This window comes from Bubalus kerabau, chromosome 11 (assembly GCF_029407905.1).
Source record: "Bubalus kerabau isolate K-KA32 ecotype Philippines breed swamp buffalo chromosome 11, PCC_UOA_SB_1v2, whole genome shotgun sequence".
NCBI lineage: Eukaryota > Metazoa > Chordata > Mammalia > Artiodactyla > Bovidae > Bubalus > Bubalus kerabau.
The window spans coordinates 11105603-11129799 of NC_073634.1; the positions used below are offsets into that span (position 1 = coordinate 11105603).

At 40.5% G+C, this 24197-nt stretch overlaps 1 long non-coding RNA gene across 1 annotated transcript in view; it reads right to left on the reverse strand.

Moving 5' to 3' along the window:
- Positions 1–6003: 6003 nt before the first annotated feature.
- Positions 6004–24197, reverse strand: part of LOC129622343 (uncharacterized) — a 48518-nt gene continuing 30324 nt past the window's right edge. The window contains exon 3 of the long non-coding RNA XR_008699918.1: positions 6004–6116. This is a non-coding gene — a long non-coding RNA (uncharacterized LOC129622343). The remainder of the gene's footprint in view (positions 6117–24197) is intronic.

A 24197-nucleotide genomic window follows, 5' to 3' on the forward strand; every position in this document is an offset into this window, starting at 1 on the left:
ACATAGTAATTATCATCTGTAATTGAAAAGAATTGAGTGGTCAGAGCAGGCTTTAGAACTTGAGACACCTTTGTTTTATTAGATGTCATGGTAAGTCCAACCACAGGGTGGAATAGAATGTTCAGAAGCCAGTCCATTCAGAGAGGCAGTGACAAGGCAGAAGAGGGTCCATTGGGTGATGATGAGGTGCCTGAGTTTTGCTGGCCTGTTATTAGTTGCTCAGTCATGTCCGACTCTTTGGGACCCCAAGGACTGTAGCCCACCAGGCTCCTCTGTCCATGGGGATTCTTCAGGTAAGAACACTGCAGTGGGTTGCTCATGCCCTTCTCCAGGGGATATTCTCAACCCAAGGATCGAACCCAGGTCTCCAGCCTTGCAGGCAGATTCTTTACCATCTGAGCCATCAAAAGCATAACAGAAATGCTTTTGTTAAACACTGTTTTGCCCTTTTTTTGCCTAATGATCTGTTTAAAAGCAGAGTTCTACTGATGTCCCTGCAAGGGGACCGCACTGTCCAGTTGATAAGACTCCAGCTACTCCAAACCGGGTCCAATCTATTTCTTTGTACATCAGTTTTCTGATACCACCCAGAATGGCCTGTCAGATATGATAGGAAAAGAGCATGGGTTTTTATTCTCCTTACTTTTCACAGCATCAGGACATCTAACTTACACCTGATAGATGTTCTTGCTCTTTTTCCTTGGAGGAAGTAGATGGTACCTATATGATCACCTTCCTTCCATATTGTGGTTCTCAGATGATTTTAATGGCATTTGGTAATGTTGGTCACTTTTAAAGTTATGAAAGTGAAAGTGAAAGTCAGTCTCAGTCATGTCTGACTCTTTGTGACCCCCTGGACTCTTTAGCTTGCCAGACTCCTCTGTCCGTGGAATTGTCTAGGCAAGAATACTAGAGTGGGTTTTCTAGGCAAGAATACTAGAGTGGGTTGCCATTTCCTCTTCCAGGGGATCTTCCCAACCCAGATGTTGAACTTGGGTCCCCTGCACTGCAGGCAGATTCTTTACCACTGAGCCACCTGGGAAGCAGAAATATCATTAAATATCATTAAATTAAATGCAGTTAATTCATTTTGACAAATTATCAGCCTAGCAGTTAGAACTGGACATGGAACAACAGACTGGTTCCAAATAGGAAAAGGAGTACATCAAGGCTGTATATTGTCACCCTGCTGATTTAACTTCTATGCAGAGTACATCATGAGAAACACTGGACTGGAAGAAACACAAGCTGGAATCAAGATTGCCGGGAGAAATATCAATAACCTCAGATATGCAGATGACACCACCCTTATGGCAGAAGGTGAAGAGGAACTCAAAAGCCTCTTGATGAAAGTGAAAGAGGAGAGTGAAAAAGTTGGCTTAAAGCTCAACATTCAGAAAACGAAGATCATGGCATCTGGTCCCATCACTTCATGGGAAATAGATGGGGAAACAGTGGAAACAGTGTCAGACTTTATTTTTTGGGGCTCCAAAATCACTGCAGATGGTGACTGCAGCCATGAAATTAAAAGATGCTTACTCCTTGGAAGGAAAGTTATGACCAACCTAGATATTGAAAAACAGAGACATTACTTTTCCAACTAAGGTCTGTCTAGTTAAGGTTATGGTTTTTCCAGTGGTCATGTATGGATGTGAGAGTTGGACTGTGAAGAAAGCTGAGCACCAAAGAATTGATGCTTTTGAACTGTGGTATTGGAGAAGACTCTTGAGAGTCCCTTGGACTGCAAGGAGATCCAACCAGTCCATTCTGAAGGAGATCAGTCCTGGGTGTTCTTTGGAAGGACTGATGCTAAAGCTGAAACTCCAGTACTTTGGCCACCTCATGCAAAGAGTTGACTCATTGGAAAAGGCTCTGATGCTGGGAGGGATTGGGAGCAGGAGGAGAAGGGGACGGCAGAAGATGAGATGACTGGATGGCATCACCGACTCGATGCATGTGAGTTTGAGTGAATTCCAGGAGTTGGTGATGGATAGGGAGGCCTGGAGCGCTGAGATTCATGGGGTCGCAAAGAGTTGGACACGACTGAGTGACTGAACTGAATTGAGTACTAGAAAAAATAATTTATTCTTTCTAGAATTATTAGTTGATGTTTATAGTTTAACCTGTTCTTTGCCAGCTACTGAGGATCAGAATGAACTTGCTTTCTCTGCCCACATGGTTGTCATTTGCTAAGGGCTTGAAGAAGGCAATGGCACCCCACTCCATTACTTTTGCCTGGAAAATCCCATGGACGGAGGAGCCTGGTAGGCTGCAGTCCATGGGGTCGCTAAGAGTGGGACACGACTGAGCGACTTCACTTTCACTTTTCACTTTCATGCATTGGAGAAGGAAATGGCAACCCACTCCAGTGTTCTTGCCTGGAGAATCCCAAGGACAGGGGAGCCTGGTAGGCTGCTGTCTATGGGGTCGCACAGAGTCGGACACGACTGAAGCGACTTAGCAGCAGCAGCAGCAAGGGCTTGGAAGGAAGGACTCCATCCACCCTATGCATACTGTCACATAAAGTCACAGAAAAGAGTGAGAGGAGCAATTCATGAATGTTGTTGGATTCTGAGGCATTTGTATGTTATTAGGGCTTCTAACTTTTTTTTTTACAGAGTGATTACTTTAAAACTTTTTTTGAAATGTCAGTAAAGAGAGTGATCATTTGTATATAGAGCTAAAAAAGAATAAATTTGATTTACATCAAATACTCAGGAGGGTAGAGCTGCAATTTTATCAGATTTCTAGTTAAAAAAAGATTGAAATTGCCACACTGACATTAATTAATAACAAAACATGCAAAACAATATCTGGGCATAATTAAGATTAATCATCAATCCAAATACTGTCAGGATTATATCTTTGACACGTACTTTGAACTGCATTAGCTGTGGGTTATCGTTGAGACAAAGCTACATTTTTTTTTTTTTTTGCTTTTGTTGAATTAGAGTTCCTCTTTTAATTAAATCAATAAGTTGTCCTTCCTACCTGAAAAATTAACCCAAAATGCTACCTCCTGATAGATTTGTAAAAACGCTGAAGGGAACACTGTAATCAGATGACCAAAGAAGCATATTAATTTTAATACTTCCCTGACAATTAGACATAGGGGGCTTCCCTGGTGGTTAAGTGGTAAAGGATCCATCTGCCAGTGCAGGAGACTTAAGAAACATGGGTTCAATCCTTGAGTTGGGAAGATCCCCTGGAGGAGGAAATGGCATCCCACTCCAGTATTCTTGCCTGGGAAATCCCATGGACAGAGGAGCCTGGCTGGCTACAGTCCACGGGGTTACAAAGAGACAGGACTGAGAATCTGAGCAAATAGACATAACCAAATGCCCTTCGTCAACCAGATAAGTCTTTAAGACACTACATTATTCTTCTAAAATAATTTCTTCATAAATCAAATATTCAAATATAAATGCAATATAGTGACTTTCATTTTCTCTAATATGTTTTAAGTGAATCTAATGTCTTATACCACTTTTCAGTTGCTCAGTGGTGTCTGACTCTTTTGCAACCCCATGGACTGTAGCCCACGAGGCTCCTCTGTCCATGGAATTCTCCAGGCAAGAATATTGGAGTGGGTTGCCATTCCCTTCTCCAGGGGATCTTCCCGACCCAGGGATCAAATCTGGGCCTCCTGCATTGCAAGCAGATTATTTACCGTCTGAGCCACCAGGGAAGCCCAACAAAACAAACAAAATGATGGACACCCAGGTTTCCAAACTCTTAAAGAAACAAGTACATAAGCTTAGCCAGGGCCAGCTTTCAGTGACTTGGGCGAAGTATTTCATAGCCATGATCCTCTGAAGAACATAGCTGCATTAGAAGTTTGCTTATGGATCTTCTCAGAATTGTCCATCTGCAGCGGCAAAGGGAAAGTACTTGTCCACTGGCTCCAACCTCTGACTCATTGGTTGAGGCTGCCCCATAATTGTAAACTCTGTAGTAGCTTTAGGTAGCACATGTAAAGCGTGCCAAGAGGGGGCTGTCAGAGTGAAGAAGTGAAGTGAAGTGAAGTCGCTCAGTCGTGTCCGACTCTTTGCGACCCCATGGACGGTAGCCTACAAGGCTCCTCTGTCCATGGAATTTTCCAGGCAAGAGTACAGGAGTGGGTTGCCATTTCCTTCTCCAGGGGATCTTCCTGACCCAGGGACCCGGGTCTCCGGCATTGCAGGCAGACGCTTTACCGTCTGAGCCACCAGGGAAGCCCCAAACTTAGTCCTAACTGTCAGGCCAGTGTATGCTCCTCGGTTCCTCGTCTTGTCCACAACAAAGGTTTGGAGCGACAGACATTAAAGCCCTCAGTGTGTCACAGCTCTCGGGTCTTGGACACACCGTGTTATAGCTCGTAGACAAATCAGTGTTATGGCTCTATTTAACTTAGAAGATAGCAGGAGAATCCGTCCTCGAAGCGTGAGGGCATGCCAACCCAAAGACGCGAAGAGAAGAGAGTGGAGGAGCGTGCCAGCACGCGGTAGAGAGAGCGAGCGAGCAAGCGCTTTGGCTCCTCTTTTTATATGTTTTTTCCTCCCCCTGGGCCTGCCCTATGCAAATTGGGCATAGCCAGGAGTGCTGTTTGTTCTTCCTGAGGTCTTCACCCCGGTCCTCGGACCTGCCTTTGTTCTATTTTCGCAGGCTTTTCCCTTCCTTGTCTTTTAGCGACCGCCATTTTGGACTCTTTCCCTATTCTAACTGCCTAATATAACCATGGCATCCCACTCCAGTACTCTTGCCTGGAAAATGTACATTTTTTTAAGAAGTTTCTTCACACGAGGTAATTTCCTTGCTGACAAATTTGTAACAGATATACTAATATTTAACTTATATTAAACCTGAAGAAGGCAATGGCAACCCACTCCAGTACTCTTGCCTGGCAAATCCCATGGACGGAGGAGCCTGGTGGGCTGCAGTCCATGGGGTCGCTAGGAGTCGGACACGACTGAGCGACTTCACTTTCACTTTTCACTTTCATGCATTGGAGAAGGAAATGGCAACCCACTCCAGTGTTCTTGCCTGGAGAATCCCGGGGACGGGGGAGCCTGGTGGGCTGCCATTTCTGGGGTCGCACAGAGTTGGACACAACTGAAGCGACTTCGCAGCAGCAGCAGCAGGTACAATGAAAATATTCTGCTTAATGTTAATTACCCTTAGACGTGCTTACATTATTTAGACAAACATTATAAAGGCAGAAGGAGATAGTGCATGCACAAAACTACTGAAAACCTTCCTATTATTCACCATACCTGTATCTGGAATTAGAAGGGAGACCCTCAGGGTGAAAGATAAGCCACAGAAATTTTGTAAACATAACCTAGAAGTTTCCTTACTGATACCATCCCCACCATCCCTCACAACATGGTCCTCAATAGTGAAGATCTCTGTTATCATAGCAGTCCTGTACCTTTAAGTGAGGACCAGAGGGCAAGGCTTGCTGGGTCCAGATCCCAGCACCATAAGTTGCCATGTGACCTTGGACAAGGCATTAACCTCTTTGTGCCTCAATTTCCCCATCACTAAAATGGAAACAGTAGGACTTATTTTCCTTATATGTCCCAATGTCAGGGATATACAAGCATCACCTATATATATTTTCTAGAGCTTTCCATTCATGAGTGTATTAATGGATCAGATTATCTGAGGAAATGTCAGTGGTTCTTATCCTAGATGCATTGAAAAGATCCAGAAAGGAGCAGGGTTTTCAATGCAGTTGTTGAAAAAAAGCTCGAGTGAGGTGGCCAAATGAGGGCTACAGTTCTTCCAGAGTTGAGTGTAGAAGGAGAAAGCAAATCTGTAAAAATAAAAGGGAGGTGGAACTGAGGATACAAGTCTGTTTTTGTCTCTAGAGAAATGAAGTAATAATTTGGAAAGCATATTTTTTTGCATCAATTTCATATGAGCCAGCCATAAAAAGAAAGAGAAAATTCCATTTGCAGCAACATGGAAGCATCAAGGGAGAAGGCAATGGCACCCCACTCCAGTGTTCTTGCCTGGAGAATCCCAGGAACAGAGGAGCCTGGTGGGCTGCCGTCTATGGGGTCGCACAGAGTCAGACACGACTGAAACGACTTAGCAGTAGCAGCATCAGGAAGCATCTAGAGATTGTCATACTGAGTGAAGTAAATCAGATAAAGAAGGACAAATTATGACATCGCTTATATGTGGAATCTTTAAAAAAAATGGTACAAAGGAATCTATTTACAAACTTATGGTTACTGGAGTGGTGGATAAATTGGGAGATTGGGATTGACATATACATCCTACTATATACACACTAGATAACTAATAAAAGGGCTTCCCTTGTGCCTCAGATGGTAAAGAATCTGCCTGCAATATGAGACCCCAATTTGAGCCCTGGATTGGGAAGATTCCCTGGAGAAGGGAATGGCTACCCTCTCCAGTATTCTTTACTGGAGAATTCCATGGACAGAGGAGCCTTGTGGGCTACAGTCCATGGGCCGCAAAGAGTTAGACACGATTGATAGACTAACACACACACACACACACACACACACACACTAAAAAAAAACAATAAAAACCCTATTGTATAGCACAGGGAACTCTGCTCCATACTCTGTAATGACCTGTGCGGGGGAAGAATCTAAAAAAGAGTGGATATGTGTTTGTGTATAACTGATTCACTTTGCTGCACAGCAGGAAATAATGCAACATTGTAAATCAATTATACTTCAATAAAATTTTTTTTAAAAACATTAGTTATAGCAATATCCAAACAACACATTCCTCTGGGGGAAAGTCTGCTTTGCAGAGAAAGTGATCAGGAGAAATAGAACAACAGCTTCTGTCTCATCACCTCTGAGAACAAATTTGAGCAAACCACATTGTGCTAGGTAGAGACCAGGAACTTCCGTGGGCTGGGTTTTCTGAAGAAAGTGTCTTTCCAGCCATTTTATCTGGCGTTTCTCTTCTGTGCCTTTTACGGTCTTGCCACCCCGAGTATTGTTTCTGGAAGGCAACTTCATCACGCGGGGAGCTCCTTAGAAAAGAAAATTCTCAGACTCCACCATGACCAACTAAACCAGAACCTGAGTTTTCACAAGATTCTCTGGTAAGTCATGTGCTTAAAGTGTGAAAAGTTCTGGTAAGAATGAGTATTGTTCAGAAATGAGTTTTGCTTTTGTTTTTAAGTGGATGGGTATAAATGAAGTGTTTATTGTTTGGTTGCTGCTAAAATAATCCTATGTAAACTTCCTCCATAAATATCTTAAGAATGGGCTTTAAATTTCATCTGTGTTGCAGTGATTTCCTGCTTGCTCAAACTCTTCCACTTCAGTTTTGAAGTCCTTCATCTACTTCTGCTGTCCTTAGAGAATTGAGATGAGGCGGCAGTCTTTATATGATGTCTAATGAGGATGTTGGGAGTTGGGTATGGAAAGAAATAAAAATCAGAGACACAGACAAAATATATATTTTCATATTGGTGTTGCTATGAATGTATCTTGATTCCCACTGCATTATAATTTTCATATATTTCTACTTCTGTTCTCATTATTATACAGCTCCAGGAACTATAAATAGCAGCATAAAGATATATTTTTTTTCCTAGTCAAGAGCAGAAATATATAGAGAAGTCAGGATTATCTGTTTTTGTTTTTAGAATGCTCGCTTACTCATCTCATTTTCTTAGTACCATTCATTGAACTCATCTGTATACTATCAAATGCACAGAACTAAGCTGCATGATATTCTTCTACCAGGTTATTTATAACCTTAATATGTATGTCCAAACTCCTGCCCATGTGTGAACTCTGCCCTCTGTGATTCTGATAAACAAATTTATAATAAATAAGTAAAAATGATGAGCAGTGAGCTAGCTAATCAGTGTCCTTTTCAAGATTAAGTGTACTAAATGAAAACAAGAACAAAAATCAGTTGAAACTATCCATAAAACCATGCGTATGTATGTGCTAAGTTGCTTCAATCATGTCTGATATTTTGCGACCCTATGGACCATGGGTTGCCACGATTCTCTATCCATGTGATTCTCCAGGCAAGAATATTGGAGTGGGTTGCATGCCTTCCTCCAGGAGATCTTCCTGACCCAGGGAAGAGACTCCTGACCTGAGTCTCTTCACGTCTCCTGCATTGGTAGACAGGTTCTTTACCACTACTGCCATCTGGGAAGCCCCCATAAAACCATATGCATCATTAATTTTTTTAACCAATAAATGTTAAAGTAAAATGTAATTCTTTTCCTGCAAAATTTATTAAGTAATATATGTGTTCATTCTTGATTAACACCTAAACACTTTTATTAAGTAATAAATGTGTTCATTCTTGATTAACACCTAAACACTTAGGTTAACACCTAAATCTTTAGATGTAAAGATTTCTTGAATTAAAAAAAAAAATTGCAAGACTTCCCTGGAGGTCCAGTGGTTAAGACCCTGCGTACCCAATGCAGGGGGCATGGGTTCAATTTCTGATCAGGGAAGATCCCACCTGCACCCCTGCCACAAAAAAAACAAAACAAAACAAAAAATATTATAGCAGGTTGTGAGAGAGACCAGGGAAAAACATAGAGCTTACAGTGCTGTGCAGTACCTTGTTCAGTACCTTGAACAGCACTTCTTGTGACCTGAACAAGGCATCTGGATATTTACATTGCACTGCTCCCTGAAATCAATCAGCTGACTTGTGTATTTAACACCCAGATTCTACATATTCTGTGAAACAGATAAGATGCCTAATTAGGCAACAGTACACTTATTGTTTTACAGTCACCCCTCCCCACATGTCTCCACTGTTCCATTTTGATTTGTGCAAACAGTTAGTTGTGGGTTCCCATTCAGATTTTAAATTGGTTTGGTTAGAAAAAACAAAAGTAAAATTAACCCTTGTTGTTGTTCCCGCTTAGTTACTAAGTCATGTCGGACTCTTTGTGACGCCATGGACTGCAGCATGCCTGTCCCTCACCATCTCCCGGAGTTCTCCCAAGCTCATATCCATTGAATCAGTGATGCTGTCCAAACCCTCTTGTGGAGGGTCAATTTATTAGAAATGAGAGATTATGAAAGTCAAAGAATGCTCCTGGTTTTGAAGGAAAACTTAGAGCTGGAATATAGTCAGGAAGAATGACAGTAAGTTCCTAGTCTCCTTCCCCGTCTTTTCAGAAAGGTTCATGGGTAGGGTGGCCAGGTTTCCTGAGGCAATTCCAGCTTCCACTTGTGGATCTGGAATAATTATCGGTATCCTGTGTGTGCCTGCTAATTCTCCCAATCGTGTCCCATTCTTTGGGACTCCACAGACTGCAGCCCGCCAGGCTCCTCTGTCCATGGGATTCTCCAGGCAAGAGTACTGGAGTGGGTTGCCGTTCCCTTCTGCAGGGGATTTCCTGACCCAGGGATCAAACCTGGTTCTCCTGCATTGCAGACAGATTTTTTACAGTCTGAGCCACCAAGGACACCCTCACATACACATAGTATGTACAAAATATTTGAAGTAATGAATAAGAATTTTCCAAAAATAATGACAGAAAACAAGCGACAAGCCCAGGGATCTGAGAAAATATGATGCAAAATAAACCTAAGTATATCATATTCAAACTGCACAAAACCAAAATAAAGGAAACGTTGAAAGAAAAGATAAGGAAAAATGTATAAATGAACCAGGATAAGGTTGCCTTTTTGTTGAAGTTCATCACTAGATGATAAGCACATGAGGGTTTGCTATCCTGTTTTTTCTTATGCTCATTTGACAATTTTCAGAATAAAAACTTTATAAGTGACAAACAAGTTGTAAAGTTGAAGAAAATACCAAAGAGTACATGTAATGTTATTCCTTTAACAAAAAGTTTGAGAAACCGGTGAAACAAATCATTGACGATAATGGTTATCTTTGGAGAGAGAACATAAAGGATACATGAGGGGCTTCCTGGGTGTTGGCAGTGTTTTGCTTTGTTTATTGCCTTATCCGGATGGCCCCTTGGCTTTGTGAAAATTCACTGAGCTCTCCATGTGCTGTCTTTAATTGTTCTTTGTTAATATTATAGTTTAGCAGAAAGTTACACATACATTTTTAAAAAATCCTGTGCTTAGGTTAAGAACTCAACATCGTCAGGGGTGGTGTAGGAAGATGGGACCTCCAAACGCTCATGTCTATGAGGAATCACACAACCAGACAAACGGAAATCAGATAAAGACACAATGAGTGTCCACTTCTTCAGAGAAGTTCATTTTTGAAATAAAATTAGTTGATTTCTAAGGCAAGATGACTCACTGTATTAATATAACCCAGATTAGACAAATTTATTAGTGAATCCTTAGCTTATAATTGCCATAGACTGTCCTAAGCTATATGGCTATTTCTAGTCAATTACAATCATAGATTTTTATTAAAACAAAAAGTAGTAACAACAAAAATACCTTATCTGAGCGAGCTTTACTTAGGGAAGAACCACTGGACATACCACGTAGGAAAAGGAGAATTCACTAATTTATAACTTTATGTGTTGGACTTCCCAGGTGGCTCAGTGGAAAAGAATCTGCCTGCCAATGTGGAGACATGGGTACGATCCCAGGGTTGGGAAGATCTCCTGGAGAAAGAAATGGCAACTCACTCCAGTATTCTTGCCTGAAGATTCCCATGGACAGAGGAGCCTGGTAGGACACAGTCCATGGGGTCACAAAAGAGTCGAACACAACTGAGTGACTGAGCATACCACACACAATTTTATGTGTATCAGAAATAGAGAAATATGAGAGAGTGAGAGAGAAGTTGAAATGTATGCCTGCTTAGCCTATATAAGCAGTACTGATACCGAGATAGTTTTTAATTTTGGGACACTATATAAATAAAAGTCATAATATTGTTTGATCTCTCAGGAGGAATGACAACTAAGTGTTAAGTATGGATGTGTATGTATCCCAGCAAAATTAGCACCATTACTTTTACTCAAAATGCTTCTTTTCTTAAGAAATTCCCACTCAGTCTTCAGATTTCAGTTCAAATGACATCTTCACTATGTTCCTGCTATTACTTTAAAGTTCTGGTACTTTCTGGGATTTGAGCAATCACAACTATTCTAACACATGTGTATCTGATGTGTGCAGTGTCCACGTGCTGTATGGCACATGGCTAGCATTTAATAGTTCAAGGGGTTGGGGAGCATGCAGGGTTCATTTCATTGCTTACCATGTACTCGGCACACAAAAATGTCTGTTGAATTCAGGGGTGGACACTTGGAGTCAGTGAACTTTGGCATTACTTCTGGCAAAATTAACTTCTATCTTTGAATGAAGATTTTCCATAAGGAAGAAATTAATCTAGTACTCAACATTTGTTTTCTCCCAACATCAAATTCAGCAATTTTTCTGAATTCCTTGAATTTGTTTCATGTCTCTGTCTTCATAAGATTTTTGCCAATAAACATCAGTTGTTTATCAAATGTCAGCCATATCCAAGATTACATAACTGCCATCAGCCCAATTATACCAAACCATTAGCCCAGATTTCAAACTTTATACAAGGGCTTTTAGTTTTCTTTTTTTCCCCCAACAAAAGCTATTATATCTTAGGTAGTCAAAAGGATATTGGATGTTAAAAAAATTATACTACTAGCGCAAGGAAAGAAAACTGAAGGGAAGAGGGTGAGATACAGTGGGGTGAGCTGGGCAATTTTTGATGATAGTTGACATCACACATCATATTATACATCTTTATGCCTCTATCGCCAATACAGTCAATTTCAAATATACTGAATTGCCATAGACTGAAACTATTTAAACACCAGGAGATTCTCCATAACAGAGAATTCCCCATCTGCCTCATTCCAGTTTTGTTTTCCTTGTAGATCAAACCTCATAGATGAGCACACAGAAGCATCTTCTCACTTTCCGTCCTAGGCACGCTCATTATGCACATAATAACAATATGAGCTAAACTTCAGTTGAGTATGCCAGTTGTTTTCTGTTTGTTTTTTTTCTTTCCTTTTTAACCACAAAACAGCCATTGGACATGCCTACGAATGTGGTGTTTCTTAAGAGATTTCACTTAACTTGAAATATCAATTTTCAAAACTCAACTAAAACGAGCAATGTCCAGGGGCCCAGCTTGTTAAAAAAAAAGTTGGCATTTTGAAATGAAAATATATTACAATGCTAGCGTCTTTCTCCTCACTCCTCCCACATATTACTCATTCAGACAGCTTGTGAACTGGGTTTGCAGCCACTGTTATGTCTTACACAGCACAAAAGAGACAGCGCCTGGTGGACTTCATCGGTTAATTATGGAACACATGATGTCAGATCTCACATAATGTTCTATTGGCTGGGCTTTCTACGGCTAAGCTTTTACAAATATTAACTGTGTGCTTTCTCTGGGCGTTCAGAAAACTTAAAAAGGGTAACATTTCTTGGATCTTCTTAGCTATCCAGATTGTGCTTGTCCTGGAGACAGTATTTTAGAGATGACTCGGGACATCAAAGAAGTGAAGATGGCTTTTGTTCATGAACCTCCAAATTAAGATTACCCCCCTCAGGGCAAATATCTGTGAAATACAGGTTAATTTTTTAATGACTGAGGAATAAAGTAAAAATTTTTTCTTCTCTTTTTTCCTGGAATGTTTAGCTAATGGGATGTGAATATTGTAGATGCTTAGAGAAGTCTTGAAACACATTCTAAATTCATAATTTTCTGCTTTCTTAATTACCTTGCATATTTTTCTTGTGAACCGATACCCCAAAATGATGATAGAAAAGCTAGTAGTCAGCTTCTGCCAGCCATAAATCAACATTTTTGTTTTTAGCACAATGACTTTTCATTTATCTCTGGTATGCAGCATTTAAGGATTGATGTGTTCTAACTGCACTTTTTAGGACAGATTTTCTTGTGAATACAAGCACCGGCATTTAAACAAAGAAAATCATTAATCTGAATCTAAACTTTATATTAACCATTATGAGTTTTCCTTCCCTCTGTTTGTCTTTTTTCCTTTTTACTCTTCTCAAGGTCACTTTCTGCAGTTTCCAAAGGCATTTTAAATTTTACCCAGGGTCTTCTGTTGCCTGCTCAATGAAGGCCAAAACGATTATTTTCCAGTAAGGAAATGAAAGTTAGATGAACCTTGACATACCACTCAGGGTATAATTCATATCACCAGGATTTATCTACTTTAGAAACTAAACAGTTAACCTAATCATCCCATTTTATTGCTAATTTAGAAAAGCTTTCCCCCTTCTAAGTACACTCTCACTTTTTAAAATTCACTGCTTATGACCTGAGGCTTTTATCCGTTGCACCATTACCAACGGCTAATCCCCCTCACTTATTGATAATTGGACAAAACTAAGCAACATGCCAACTCCTGGAAATGGCATGCCCCTGAGAATTCTATTCACTTCTTCCCGAAAAACCACATCGGTCTCCAAGTTTGGTTCTTTTGTGGCATATCAATGGGAAACAACTGAGAGATTTTCTCACTGCTTAGGAATTTCGCCAATTCTAACCTGCTTATTCCACATTCTTTCTAAGGAAGAACATTTACAGTTATGTAGTTCATAGACCTTCCTGTACTTAGGGTTCCATGAACTGTCTGCAATTCCTATTGATTTAAGTAATTATCATAGTGCGTATCTTTCAAGTATAATTATACAATAAGTATTTCTTCCAGAACTTGGTTTATTTTGTCGATCCAATGCAAATTCAAATGAGAGATGCCCCAGTGTCTGGGGCTCATGCAGATTTATCACAGGATTAAGCCACAGGCACTACTCTCTATCTGCTTAATTAGTTCTTGAAATTATGGAAGCCTGCGATTTGATGCCACATAGAAATCAATGCCATTACTTTCTTAAGGGAATATTTCATTAAATTTTGAAACTGTGTTACAACATCTATGCAGGTGGAGGTAGCATTTTCTATCTTTAAGCTTAATAAACATATTTAATGGCACCTGCTGGCGTGAAACAAGCCTTTGGGGCATATGTGAGGAAGCAAAGACAAAGACTTTGGCAAGTGAGTTATTATAGAATGAAATTAAATGCTTGCAACGGGGTAGCATTCAGAGATGCTCACAAAAGAGGGTACAATGCAGTTCACACATTCAGGGCTTCAATTTATGCCCTTCTGTGTTCAATGGGGAGCCTCAGCCGCCTTTGAGTCTCCACACACAGCCATGGAAAAATGAGACCCCAAAAGGAGCACAAGCCTCCTCTGCTTCAGTTTCCCCCTCCAACCTTCCTTTCAAATTGCACCCTAACATGACCATGTTTTCTGACAGCCTTTAACATACTTCCCGTGTTGATTTCCCTAGAAGTTTGATATTAAAACACAGATGGGAAGCCATGCATTTTATTAAATGTGAGCACTTATGTTTAGAAGGATTGGGAATGAGGCCAATACATGGATTCAAATGACACTCAAAGTTATAAAATTGGCCATTTAAGGAAGTTAACTGACTCAAGACACAGGAAGGAAATAAATAGAATGCAAAAAAAAAGAAGTATGAAAAACACACGAAGGAAACAGCAGTATTAAAGATAAGACTGTGTTGCTCCTTTTAAAGAAGTGTTTAAATACCTCTCCAAATGTATTTTTTAAATCTTTGTTTTATTTTTTAAATTATGAAAATATGATAACTCATTTATAGGAGACTTGGGAAATACAGAACAAAGTTGCACGTAGTTCCACTATATATTGCAATTGTTTAAGTAGATAAATTAAGATTTTTAGTTGGAGTTTCAATATCAAACTCTCAGAAATTAATGTAATGAACGTAAAGAGAAACAGAAGAATATAGTAGAACTGAAAAGCATTATGAACCAGTTTGACATAATTAAGATTTATACAATTTTCATGCAACAACAACAGTGGGATACAAATTCTATTCAAGTTCCTGTAGACTATAAACAAGGAGACTTTAGAACATATCCGGAGACCTAAGACGAGGCGCGGAAATTTCATGGTCTAAAGGTATTGAAATCATACAAAGTCTGTTCTCTTATTACAGTAGAATTATATTAGAGATCAATATCAAAAGATATTGGAAAATAATCCACACATTTTCAAGTGCAGTGTGACATTCCAGACTTTTTAAAATCACCAACATAAAGCTCATCCTAAGTCAGAGGTGTACAACTTTCTTTGAGACTGTTTACACTTTTCAGTGGAGAGTTGCCTTTGAACTAACTTATCAGCACAGATGTTGATTTATTCATTCATTCATGTACTCATCATCAAGTAATGTTCACCCAGCACTCTGTATCAGGTGGTGGGGAGTGAGGGCTTTCTAAGAAAAACGTTTATTGTCACAAGATGTAGCAAAACCATGCCCTGTTTCCATCAACAAGAGATTCGAATAGTGACAGAGTAGAACTTTTCTTCAGAAAGGGTATCATCCATATATCAAGGCTTCCAGCAAGTAACCCCAGAGCACTGGATCTCGAGCATGTTTCCCCTGGTTTTCTCCAGATAACCAAGTCCTAACGACTACAGTTGGCTTCCCTGGTGGCCCAGTTTAAAGAATCTGCCTGCCAACTCAGGAGACTCAGGTTTGATCCCTGGGTCTGGAAGATCCCCTGGAGGAGGAAATGACTATCCACTCCAGTATTCTTGCCTGGAAAAATCCCATGGACAGAGAAGCCTGGCAGTCTACAGCCCATGGGGTCGCCAAGAGTCAGACACGACTTAGGAGCTAAACAACAATGACTACGGCGTCCTTCATATGTGGTCAGTTCATTGCTCTCCCATTCCTTCATTTGGTACTGATTGTGCATCTTGGGAGACTTGAAAAAAAGGCCTCCAATTATGCTTTGTGTTTCATGGTTCTGATGGGGAAACCCAGTTGAGAAAGAGCATATGCTCCAGTGTACCACGTGTCCAACTGGAGCTTCATAACTTGATTTTAGGATTAAACACAGCCAAGAGACATAAGGAAAAAAGTCAGTGTAAGAATATTTTGGCTGAGTAATATTCCATTGTGGATATGTACTGTATCTTCTTTATTAATTCCTCTGTCTATGGACATTGAGGTTGCTTCCATGTCCTGGTTATTGTAGAGTGCTGCAGTAAATATTGGAGTACATGTGTTTTTTCAGTTATGATTTCCTCAGCGTATATGCCCAGTAGTGGGATTGTAGGTTCATATGGTAGCTCCATAGTTATTTTTTAAGGAACCTCCACACTGTTCTCCACGGTCACTATATCAATTTACATTCCAACCAACAGTGTAGGATAGTCCCATTTCTCCACATCATCACCAGCATTTACTGCTATAAAGCACAGGAAGTTTAGCTCGGTGCTCTGTGATGACCTAGATGGTTGGGATGGAGAGGGGAAGGAAGTTCAAGAGGGAGAGGATATATGTATACATACGGCTTATCTACTTCATTGTACAACAGAAACTAACACAACATTGTGAAGCAGTTATATTCCAATTGTATTTTGGTTTTGATTATTTGGTATATTTGTTAGAAATGACTAAACTCTATTGTTCTCCTGTGTGGCTATTTTGATTGTTATTTTCTAAGCCTCCCCATTCCTTGGATCCATTCTCCACACCTGTCTGCCTTGACCACTCTTCAGCTTCCAAGAAGATACTACTGATGAGAGGCACTGGCCAAGACCAGAAGGTCAAAAGACAAAAGGGTTGGGGGGCTTGCTTCCAGTTGGACCCAGAACCTGCTTTTGTTGGAACCTTCTATCTCTGCTTCTACACCAGCTCCTCAGCCTGGGCCTCCTCCTTTCTTGGCCTCTGAGGGGCAAGAGGTGGAATATTTCCTTCCATATTAGTAAGCAAAGAATGTGACAGTCATCAGTGATTGCAGCTCTCAAATGGAAGCTGGTGAGCCCAGAGGACTCAAATTGTTAAAAGATCAATATGTAAACCTGGGTTTATTTTGTTAATACAGGGATGGATTTCTATTTCCTGTTCTGCTAGCAGAATGGTGTGATGTTTGGTATCAGCCTGGATTTCCTAGGTGCTTTTCTCTCCCTTCTGATGGATCTCATTTCTTGGGATTTCCTCTAAGTGGTCTGTGCATTTCAGGTATTGCACAACCAGAACCTCCCTTGAGACTGCAAGAGGTGATGGCTCTTCTACTTTTTATCATGTGAATATTATTATCTAAAATGAAAAGTACATCCTAGAGCTGAATATTCATCTCAAAAAAAACCCCAGAAAAATCATAATCATTGGTTTATGGATTTTGCTGTTGTTGTTTAGTCACTAAGTCATGTCCAACTCTTTGTGACCCCATGGACTGAAGCACGCCAGGCTTCCCTGTCCTTCACTTTACAGATTTTACTCTTCCTTAGACATTACATTTGAGAAAGACATTATACAAATGGTATCTTTCTTAAGGTTATTTCCCCCAGTTTATATCAGTAAATTAATATGGTAGCTAACACAAAGATAATTTCTAAGTATGATGAAGAATGCTTATTTTTTTCTTAAAGCCGTAATTTCTAATTCTGAAGGTTACATGGCAGATAATCTTTCAATATCTACACTTCTATTTCTCACTCAGTTTATCCCAATAACAGTATTGTGGCAAGGCCTGGGTTAAGGCTTTGTGTAGAATCTCTGGGAAATCTGCAGTCTGCTTTATGTTGTCATTGTGGTGTTTCCCCTAGTTGTAATATCATTTTTTTTTCAACTTGCCTTGATTCTTTTATTAATTATTTACTTATTTTTAGTGGCACTGGGTCTTCATTACCGAGTGCAGGATTTTCTCTAGTTGTGGTGAGTGGGGGCTGCTTTCTAAATGTGCTGCACGGGCTTCTCATTGTGGTGGCTTCTCTGGTTGTGGAGCACAGGCTCAGTAGTTGTGGTGGACAGGCTTGGTTGGTCTACAGCATGAAGACTCCTTCTGGACCAGTAATGAACCCCTGTGCCTTGCATCAACAGGCAGACTCCCATCCATCGTACCACCAGAGAAGTCCCTCAAATTGTCTTAGATTCTTACAGTCCCCTGTGAGCTTTAAGTTGTAAACTATATTGGTTTATCTATATGCATATAAAGCAACTACTGGAATCACTAGACAGCCACTTGAAATAAGCAGCAAAATAAAAAGAATAAGTCATAAAACCCAAAATACATTTTCTGGATCTCTTTCTTTCATTACCCTGGTATAGACAAAGTTACATGGGATTCTTGTAATTTCGTTTCAGCAGCCGGAAGCCTGTATATGAAGCTACTGAAAACAAACCCTGTACACTTATTTGCAGTAGTCTCCAAACTCTTTCATCTTTATAAAAGAAAACCAAACAAAACCCAACAACAATGGTATCTCAAAAATATGGAAAAAATTAGAGTGGCTGAATTCTTTAGGTTTTTTGTTGTTGTTGTTAACAGTAGTAGTCAAAAGCAAAAAAAAAAATTAGAAATCAAAGAACAATTACAGTCAATTTATTCAACATATTTATTGGAAACCAAAGCTGCCTGTTTGAAATGATATCAGTGGTTGTACCCAAGAACAAACCATGGAGGGATCAGTGGCTTTGCTTTTGATGAAAGAAAGAGGTTCTCACAGCATCAAAGCATTACAAGCAGATAGAAGTCAGATTAGGACCCGGGTGTGGTGTGCAGTGAAATCTACAGACACACCCTCTTCCTATGGCTGAGTAGTCACAAGACAACTTGCAACCATGGCCAAGCCCGCTTGAGAAATGGATCAGGAGCGAAAGTGTTAAAGAAGTAATACGATTTAAACGGGGTTGCAGAACTCCTATTAAAAATGGCAGTCCTATAAATGTTCTAGTATTGTCAGGAATGTTCTGTTGGATGACACGAGGCTGTGATTTGTACACATAGCGGACCAGAGTTGATGGGTGAATGAAATGATCCATAACCCTCTCTGACACATTTAGAGCGGTTCAGCTGCACACAGAGAACAGTCCATCATTTGCACCCTTCTGTGAAAGCTGGCTTTACCAAGTGTTTCGATGAAATATGTGCAACTTCCCATTTAAATTAGTACCACATGAAGCATGAAGAGCACCACAGGTATCCATTGTAGTACCAGCCTAATGCAAAAGTGGCCTGTCTTGTAATGCTCTAACAGGAAAGACATACAACCATTCATCTGTAACATATTAAAACCAGAAGAAATAAATTACTCCCTAGATGAAGAATTATTGCTCCTGAAGAAAATGTGCAAAGGTAGTCCTCAAAAGCAGCTTTTACTAAAAAATTATCGCAACAGCATTTGAATTCTTAATGCATATTAAACTTGAGAACGTGTCACCTTAAATCATCATTTTTTAAATGGCGGAAATCTGGTTTCAACTTTTAGCAGAGATGCGTGGCACTTCTTCACCGCAGTTTTAGCCTTGGCATTGAAAGGAGGCTGCCTGCGTTATGCCAAGAGCAGTGAATCAGAAAGATTGTGACAGAGGCAGGCAACAAAAAGAGCAGGTGCTTATTAGTTGTTTTATTTTTTGGTTTTAATGCTTCTTGTGGAATACGACATAACTTAAATTAGTTTAACTGCAACCTATCAAGAAAGCAAGATAACCCTCTGATATGCCAAAGAGTAACTCAAGTAATACACTAATGAATGAAAATCATCTTGCAGAAATATGTGTCAATTAATTGCAAAGCTATGGGAAGGACCATAAAAACCATACCGGTATATACCATATGCATTTCAAACACAAGCAGTTGCAATTCAGTTAAACTGCTTACCTTAACTTTAGACAAAAGGAATAATAACAGAATTCAGTGTTGGGTTATGACAACAGATCAGATACTTTGCTAAAGGTTTCACACCCATCATCACATGCAATCCTTAACAATAGCGCCTTAGAGTAGGTGATTTTATGGATAAGGAAATGTGATGTCATTCAGTTACCAGGTCCTGTTTGACTCTTTGCAACCCCATGGACTGCAGCAAGCCAGGCTTCCCGGCCCTTCACGATCTCCTGGAGTTTGCTCAAGTTCATGTCTGTTGAGTCGGTGATGCCATCCAACCATCTCATCCTCTGTCATTCCCTTCTCCTCCTGCCCTCAATCTTTCCCAGCAACAGAATCAGACTACCAATAGACTACCACCTTAAAATGTGTGTAGTATATTCAAAGGGCAAAGCAATGGTGAACACTTTTCTTATGGCAGAGTCATGGGGCCCAAGTTAAAGCTGTGCTGCTCAAAGTAAACCCATTGCTTGTTTGTGCCGCTGTTTTCTTCAAACACACCATCTGAGGTAGCATTCATGGCTCTGTAGACACTTGCATCCGAAGGAAATATAAGTAACAATTTTTCAAAACTGCCACTTTTCAGTTGGATATCACCTGTTACAGAAAGTTCTGGCAAGAGGTATCCAAAGCACCATCCAGAAGCCATAGCATTTATCTCAGTGACATTTAAATAATCAACATAAAGGAAAAGGCATCTAGAACACTAATTGTGTCCCATGTGCTGCAAAGGTAAAAATTTCATATATTGGAGCAGGAAACCATGAAGTTAACTCTACATTTTTATTATTGGAGCATAATTGCTTTACACTGAAAGTTTCTGCCGTACAATAAAGTGAATCAGCCATATGAATACTCCCTCCATCTTGAACCCCCTCCATCCTCCCTGCCCCTATCCCACCCCTTTAGGTCATCACAGAGCTCTGAACTGAGCTCCCTGTACTATACAGCAGCTTCCCACCACCTACCTATTTACACATGGTGGCACATGTATACGGAGAAGGCAGTGGCACCTCACTCCAGCACTCTTGCCTGGAAAATCCCATGGATGGAGGAGCCTGGCGGGCTGCAGTCCATGGGATCGCAAAGAGTCGAACACAACTGAGTGACTTCACTTTCACTTTTCACTTTCCTGCATTGGAGAAGGAAATGGCAGCCCACTCCAGTGTTCTTGCCTGGAGAATCCCAGGGACGGGGAAGCCTGGTGGGCTGCCGTCTATGGGGTCACACAGTGTCGGACACGACTGAAGTGACTTAGCAGCAGCAGCAGCAGCACGTATATATCAGTGCTACTCTCTCAATTCATCCCACCTTCTCCTTCCCCATGTCTGATTCTACTTTTTATCCAGGACTTCTTAGTCAGTCCTCTCCAATGCAAATGTTATCTAGTGCAAAACAAAACAAAACAAAAAACCTAAAATAAAATAGTATGCTTGATAAAATTTTACAATCTACTCATTTCCAATTTAATGAGTGTGAACGGTGATGTCCCACAATCTACGTATAAATTATAAGTATTTTAGGAGAGAAGGAAAAATAAATTGCATTGGATTAGCCCCCCCAGAAAAAAAGGATTTTTCAGGTTTTTTCGTAAGATGGCATGGAAAAACCCAAAAGTACTTTTTGGCTAGTCCAACATTTTACTATTAACACTTAGCTCATAATGTATTTTTGAACCAAAAAGGCAAATCAAAAATCTGCCAAAATCTGGAAGAAGGTAGTGGGACCCCCCCCCCCCACCCCCCGCACACACACACTACTTAGGAAACCAGGAGACACAGAGAAGAGGTTCAGGAAGGGGCTCCTTGGACTGGTGAGGGCAAAGTTAACAGAAACAAGAGGTGGGGAGTGACCGTGGAGTTGGCAATGGCAAGACCTCTTGTTGTGGAGGCTGAATTGATTTAAAATGACAATGCTGGAATGATATAGGGAGAAACCCTTCTTTGAAACAAATTATTTAATTAAGTGGAACAGCACGACACTTCCTGCCCAGGCTCACTAATTGTTTCTCTTCTCAATATACGTTCCCTCATTACCCTGTTTACATTATGAGAAGAGCAATTGCCTATTTGGTAGTCTGTTTTCAAAGTACCCATCTCTTCCATTGCTTTAAGAGAGGACCATTTCATTCCCAGAGCCAGAACAGGGCCACGGATTGGATGGATACCACATCGACTCTACTATCAACGTGAATTCAATAGCGTGAAGACACCCACCTGTGTGTATATGTGGGGTAGTTGTGTGTGTGTGTGTTTAAAAGAGCAACAAAGAATACCATTACACATTTAAACTCTAACTCTCAGGCTTCAATGTCAGGGAGAGGAGTGCAACTGTTAAAAGTAGAGCAAAGCTGATAAAGATTAAAACTCTAATTATATCTTTCAAGCTGGAAGATGCCAGTTCTACTTTGACAGTTTCAGCGCTTTTACTGTTTTGTTTTTTTCCTTTTTGCTTTGGGTCTAGACACACCCGCACCATCCCACTTTTCCCCAGCTCCAATTATCGCCAGCCAGTTACTACAAAATAATTGTCAAATGGTCTCTTAACCCTACGTTGGTTATTCATGGATCTCCCTTCTCTCCTGTTCTCTTCTCAATTACACAGCCCACACCTCATTACCTTCTGAGATCTTCTCCCAGTGAGAGCTACGGAGAGCCATGGGGACCCCTCAGTTTCCATTCTTTAAGTATTTCTCTGCGCCTCTCCTAAGCTCTTTCTCTGATTAAATTTCTTGGCAATGCTAGCTGAGGATTTACACTCCAGCTATTTTCTCTCTGGTTTTGGTTTTTCACACTCTCACTTACCCAATACCTGCTGCTCTCATTGTTCCCCAAATCCCCTGTCCTGGGGTCTATCCTTCATACATACTTCTGCCTGTTGTGTCAAAACAAAATTTCCTACAATGCAGTATATTAAATACTACTACTTCACACATGTCTTTGCTTATTTTCTCTTCCTTTTATAAGGGCCGTTCCTTCTCACTTCTGTTTCTGTTAACTTCCTTATTCTAACTGATGAAGTGAGTGTAAGTTGCTCAGTCATGTCTGACTCTTTACGGCCCCCATGGACTACACAGTCCATGGAATTCTCTAGGCCAGAATATTGGAGTGGGTAGCCTTTCCCTTCTCCAGGGGATCTTCCCAACCCAGGGATTGAACCCAGGTCTTCCACATTGCAGGCAGATTCTTTACCAGCTGAGCCATAAGGGAAGCCCAAAAATACTGGAGTGGGTAGCCTATCCCTTCTCCAACAGATCTTCCTGACCCAGGAATCGAACTGGAGTCTCCTGCATTGGAGGTGGATTCTTTACCAACTGAGCTACCAGGGAAACTGATGAAGACATGCTGTTTATACAGATTATCATTTGCTCATCCAGGAGTTTTCCCTTATTTCTATGCAGACCATATCTTTCATCCTGTCCAGTTGTGGTCACTACTTTCTACCCCTCCTTCTCCTCCCTGTTGGTGTCTTTTCTCTGTTGTGATTCTCCAAGCTGTTACTCCTCTCCGCTAAAGGCATATTTCATTGACATGCAGAGCAGAGGTGGTAGACTAAAGTGATGCTTCCATTGGGTCTTAAATTGATCAAATCATGTGTGTCCCCAGGAATTTTTAAGAAGCACAATGTATAATTTATTTTGTTGTTGTGTTTGGTGGCAGCTGGTCTAGTTGATGCTGAATATGGGTGAGAACGCTTTAGTGCTCTTATTTTCCGAAAAAAAAGTTGAGGTCTGAAAGAGATGAGGATTAAGGAGAAAAGTAACATCTCTCAGATTATGTTGGGGAAACTTTTTAAACCCAAGTGGTGGGTTAATTATATGCATGCTTGTGTGTATGTCTTGTGGATCATACAACTATGCTGAATTTTGCAATAATATCTAATTATTGAAAATAATTTACAAAATCCTCTGAAGCTTTTGATATCATGGTTTGCTTTGGCAAAGGCAACATCAGTGGTGCTGGGAGAGAACTCGCTCACCCTCTGCAAACTCTCCACTCTTCTGCCAATATTTAGTATCTCATCTTCCGTCTTGTTTATTTTGTTTGTGGTAAATTATCATTTTGGCAATGTGCCTTTGAAACAGACTTCATTGATACAAAAACGTGTCTGATGTGGCCAGGAAGAAAAGAAAGACGTATAATTCCTCCTAACAATGGTTCCGAGGGGGATTCTGGTGAAGGGCATGGTTAAGATAATGAGATCGTCTTAACTCCAAAACCAATGAATATTCAGTAGTCTTTGTGGTTTCCATCTCAAATTGTTTAAAAATTAGTAATGATTTTTTTTTCAAAGCATTATGCTCACTCATAAAGTGATTTATACCGAGAACCCAAATAACTCTCAGTTGAAATGGGATTCAATGTAAGCTCATTTGCTCTGAAGAAACTGTAATTCTCATATAGGAAATCTCATCTCCAGTAATGGGTGGGATTATCTTAGGAGTGTACCTAATACAGTGGAATGCACTTGATGGGCACACCACGAAATTTCATTATGGAGGATCATTTAGAGTGGTCTTTTAAGACTGGGTACATGGGG